Source organism: Sapajus apella, unplaced genomic scaffold (assembly GCF_009761245.1).
Source record: "Sapajus apella isolate SASKATOON/1434 unplaced genomic scaffold, GSC_monkey_1.0 scaffold62, whole genome shotgun sequence".
Taxonomy (NCBI): Eukaryota; Metazoa; Chordata; class Mammalia; order Primates; family Cebidae; genus Sapajus; species Sapajus apella.
The window spans coordinates 12,820,714-12,826,012 of record NW_022437002.1 but is presented as its reverse complement, the minus strand read 5'-3'; the positions used below and the strand labels follow the sequence as shown (position 1 = coordinate 12,826,012).

General features: G+C 44.6%; 1 long non-coding RNA gene across 1 annotated transcript in view; it reads right to left on the bottom strand.

The window, feature by feature from the left end:
* Nucleotides 1-3,157: 3,157 nt before the first annotated feature.
* Nucleotides 3,158-5,299, bottom strand: part of LOC116529362 — a 14,991-nt gene continuing 12,849 nt past the window's right edge. The window contains exon 2 of the long non-coding RNA XR_004259471.1: nucleotides 3,158-3,355. This is a non-coding gene — a long non-coding RNA (uncharacterized LOC116529362). The remainder of the gene's footprint in view (nucleotides 3,356-5,299) is intronic.

Sequence of the window (5,299 nt, the reverse complement as noted above, 5' to 3'; positions counted from 1 at the left end):
TTGAGGCTGGCTGTCAGCAGCCTGTCTCCATTGGCAGGAGGCTGCCAGAATGGGGGAGTTTCCGACTGGGATGCACACTTGAGGACATCAACTTTGCTAGGAGCAGTGGGTCTTCTTGAGGAAAGTTATTTCCTTGTGTGTGAGAGACTTGACCAGATGACCTTAAAGTCCTCCCAAAGGCAATCTTAGGATCCAGAAATGCTGAGATTTCTGCATCCTCATTTCCAGAATCTATGGTCTGAAATTGTTCTGTCCAACATGATAGCCATGAATTGAGCCGCTGACAGGTGGCTAATCAAAATTGTGGTGTATGGCCGAGTAAGGTGGCTCATGCCGGTAATCCCAGCACTTTGGGAGGCCGAGGTGGGCAGATCACCTGAGGTCAGCAGTTGGAGACCAGCCTGGGCAACATGGTGAAACCCTATCTTTACTAAAAAATGCAAAATTAGCCAGGCATGGTAGCACATACCTGTACTCCCAGCTACTTGAGAGGCTGAGGCAGGAGAATCACTTGAACCCAGGAGGCAGAGGTTGCAGTGAGCCAAGATCATGCCACTGTACTCCAGTCTGGGCAACACGAATGAAACTCCATCTCAAAAAAAAAAAAATTAAATAAATTGTGATTTAAGTAAAAAATACACATCAAATTTCAAAGATCCAGTACAACAACTGTGAAATGTCTCATTAATAATTTTTATATTAATTACAGGTTGCAATGATATTATTTTGGACCTATTGGGTTAAATAAAATTTGTTATTAAAATTAATTTCAGGTGTTTCTCTTTACTTTCTTAAGTGTGGCTACTATAATATTTCCAATTTCATATGTGACTCATGCTTGTGTGTATATATATATATATATACATTTTTTTTGAGACAGAGCCCAGGCTGGAGTGCAATGGTCTCACCTCCGCCTCCCAGGTTCAAACGATTTTCATGCCTCAGTCACTCAAGTAGCTGGAATGACAGGCATGTATCACCACGCCTGGCTAATTTTTGTTTGTTTGTTTGTTTGTTTTGCTTTTTAGTAGGGACAGGCTTCCGCCATATTGTCTAGGCTGGTCTCAAACTCCTTAGGCCTAAGATCTGCCTGCGTCAGCATGGGAAATTGTTAGGATTACAAGCATGAGCCACTGCACCTGGCCCACATTTATATTTCTGTTTCACAGCACTGTCACCCAAGTAAGCCAAGACTTCCCTGGGCACCTGTTAGCTTTAGGGGTGTGAGAGTATCATTCTCTTCGTAGGAGAGAAGCAGCAAATCCTTATAAGAAAGTCCTCCTCCCAAATAAAGACTACCCCAATTCTCCTCTTCTGCCTTAAGGCTAGTTGCTGGGGAGGTAAGGAACAGGATCCATCTTCTCATGCTATTCTCCCTCCTTCCACAAAGAAAACAGAATTCAGGCCAGGCACGGTGGTTCTAGTCTGTCTCTAATCCCAGCACTTTGGGAGGCTGTGGTGGGGGTATGATTTGAGGCCAGGAGTTTGAGTCCAGCCTGGTCAACAAAGTGAGACCCTCATCGCTACAAAAAAAAAAAAAAAAAAAAAAAAATTAGTGGGGCATGAGGGCTCTCTCCTCTAGTCCCAGCCACTCTTGAGACTAAGGGGAGAGGATCACTTGAGCCCAAAATTCGAAATTACAATGAGCTATGACCATATTACTGCACTCCAGCCTGGGTGACAGAGGGAGACTCTGTCTCTAAAAAAAATAAAAAGAGAGAACAGAATTCAGACAGGATTGGGAAATTCCTTCCTAGGCTTGGCTTCCAGCCCGACAAGAGCCAGGCTGTCGCACCCAGAGGAAACCCCCAGCTGCCCCTTCCTGCCTGGCCCAACCCTGCCCCCAAAGTCTAAGCCATGCTAGGAGGCAGCTGAGGAACTACAGGAAGCGTCCTCCCAGCTACCCCATTCCATAGGCCCCAGCCAGAACAGCGCTAGGCTGGGCATTTAAGAGAGCACATGACTCTCCCCCCAGGGAATTTGCACACCAGTCAAGGGGCAGGGCAAACCCACTGAGTAACTGGAGATGATCACATGGCAGCCTCCATCTGCTGGGAAACAACAGGCCTTTAATGAAATGTAGGTAGACGTAGGCCCTGTGTCTCCCTGCCCCACCTCCACCAATATTCTTTTCCTCATTTTGAGAAGGAAATGAAGATGGGGCACAGTGGTTAATAGCAAAGCCTTAGCACTCCTTCAAATATAAGTTTAAATCCCAGTTCAGCCAGTTGCCTTGCTGTGTGACCTTGAATATTAACATCCCTGACTCTGAAGAAATTCCAACCATTGAATTGAAACTCTCTTTCCAGTGGTGTCCACCCACTGATCCTAGATTTGTTTTCTGAGGTCATCCAGAACCTTCCACTGCCATGGCCTAGTGAGAGTCGTTTAGAGGACTGAAGACAGTGCAACTAAGGGCCCCCAGAGACTTCCGTTCCTGGGTTAGCATTCCGGATATTTCATTGGAATGCCTCCATTCTGCCCACTCTCAATCCATTGGAACCCCCCAGGAACCCGATATGAGAGGCAGACCATTGTGGTCATTAAGTGCCTAGGTTCTGGAGTCAGACATCTGTGGTGTAAGTCCTGGCTGCATCTCTTTTTAGCTGTGTAGTCTTAGGCAAGTCACTTCACCTCTCTGGCTTGTTTTTGGTTTCCTCACTTCAAAGCAGAGACAATAATAGCTCTGATGGGATTGTTGTATTATGAGGATGAAGTCAGTTAACACTTGTTAAGCCTTAAAACAGTGCTTGGGATATAGTTTTGCTTGTATGTCATCTAGTGCGTGTGTTGTGTTGAAGTGCTCTCCCCAGCCCATCACCAGTTGATTGGTCCAAAGGGATGCTTGACCTAAGCTGGGCCAATGAGTCTTTTCCCTGGGATTTTTAGATCTGAGATGCAGAGAAATGAATCAGTTTTTCTCCATTATCTTGAAGACACCAGCTATAAAACTCAATCTTTTTCTCTGCATCATGAAGAAAATCAATGTGCTATGAAAGAGAAGGAAGCTAATGTGCAGAAAAAAAAAGACATGAGACAGGACAAGAGAGTCCTTGTTTCAGTTGCTCCTAAATACCAGCTCCATCCCGGCTCTTCCTAAAACTCCATTGTTTGCAACAGTGTTTGCTGTATAACAAGGACCTCAAATTGTTAGGGCTTAGGGCTTAAAGCAGGAATTGTTTATTAGCTCATGATACTATATGCTGCAGGTTGGCTGGGATCAGCTGGGTGATTCTTCTGCTCACATATCCCACTCATTCATGTAGTTGTAGTCAGCTGATGGCTTAGCCAGAGTTGGATGGTCCAGGGTGGCCTGAAGGTGACCTAGCATTTACTATCTGTCATGTTCTAGGTCCTATGGGAAATACAGAATAGAGAAAATTAATATTTACTGAGCTCCTACTTTGTGTTAGGCCAGTGATGGAAATTTTAGGTGCATTATTGCATTTAATCCTCCTAATCGCCTATCACATAGCTGTTCTTAATATCACCCCCATTTTACAAATGCAGAAACTGAGATTCCAAGAGAAATAATTTGTCTAAAATTTCAAGACCCAGAGGGACAGAGTTAGAATTCAAGCACAAGACTCCTGAGTGTCTGCAGAGCTCAGGCTCTTGCACTGTACCATCCTGCCCTTCCCACACCAAAGAGTAAAACTTGGCTCTACCTATTTGCATAGTGTCTTAAAAACAAAAAACAAAAAACCTACCCTCATGCTGTTTAAAATGTGGCCAAATGGACTGAGTGGACCCAACATCCAATAGCGTCATATTCAGTGACATTTATTCAGTAAATATTCCCCTATACCTATTTTGTACTGGGCATCATGTTAACTATTAGGGGACAAGGAAATGACTCAGACACAGGATGCAGCCGCAGCAGTGTGGAGGAGGAAATGATTAATCCTGCTTGGTTTGGGCTCAGCATTGACTCGTTTATCAGCCTGACTCTTAAGGAATGGGTGACGCTGGTGAGGAAATGCAGTTCAGAGCATACTCCCCTTCCCACAGATATGCAAGAAGGTCTCTGAGTCCCAGTTACGTGGCAATCAGAGGTCAAGGTCATCATCTGGACAGGTTCAGTGGGTCACACCTGTAATCCCAGCACTTTGGGAGGCCAAATCGGGAAGATTGCTTGAGGTCAGGAGTTCAAAATCAGCCTAGTCAATATAGTGAGATCCTGTATCTAATAATAATTTTGAAAAGAGAGGGAAAGAGGAAGGAGGAAAGATGAACAGGTCCCAGTCAATTACTCCACAGAGTCAGTCTCACATTGAGGCAAGGGGACCAGCCTTTTATACCCCTCACCAGTCTGTCCCCAGGACTGGCAAGGACTAGGGTCGGGGAGATGGGATGCTTCTATTAGGCTGAAGACAATTCTCAAGAGAAGGGGCAGCTGTGATTGTTAGTAGGCTACATCATGGCAGCTGGGAAAGGGGATCTGGACAGGGCAGCAACAGCACCCATTCTGGGGAGTCTCAGTGTACTTACACTGTAATCCACACAAACAACTTTATAGGTACAAGCCAACTCGCTTGTCTCTCTTTTATGTGTTTAAACACAATATTGGGGGCCGAGGCAGGAAGATTGCTTGAGCTCAGGAATTTGAGATCAGCTTGGACAACACAACAAGACCTCATCTCTGCTATAAAATAAAAAAGAAAAAGAAAGAATAAGGAAAGAGAAAGAGAGAAAGAAAAGAAAGAAGGAAAGGAAGGAAGGAAGGAAGGAAGGAAGGAAGGAAAAGAAAAAGAAAGAAAGGGAAAGAAAAAGAAAGGAAGAAAGAAAAGCTAGGTGCGGTGGTGCATGCCTGTAGTCCCAGCTACTCCAGAGGCTGAGGTGGGAGGATGGCTTGAGCCCAGAAGTTCAAGGTTGCAACTTGTGCCATGGCATGTGATTGTGCCATTACTCCAGCCTGGGTGACAGAACAAGACCCTGTCTCAAAAAAAAAAAAAAAAGCAATATTAAATTATACACTTTTTATATAGTGCAAATACATGCTTTTTCCATATACTGCATATTATTATGTAGAGTATGTAAAAACATACCTATTACTATAAGGATTGAACTCACAAAAATGTAATAAGCTCCTTACTGAATTTTTGCTTTTTTGACACAGAATCTTGCTGTGTCACCCAGTGGCATGATCTTGGCTCACTGCAGCCTCTATCTCCTGGGTTCAAGCAACTCTCCTGCCTCAGCCTCCCAAGTAGCTGGGACTACAGGCACACGCCACTACATCAGGCTAATTGTGTGTGTGTGTGTGTGTGTGTGTGTGTGTGTGTGTGTGTGTGTGTGT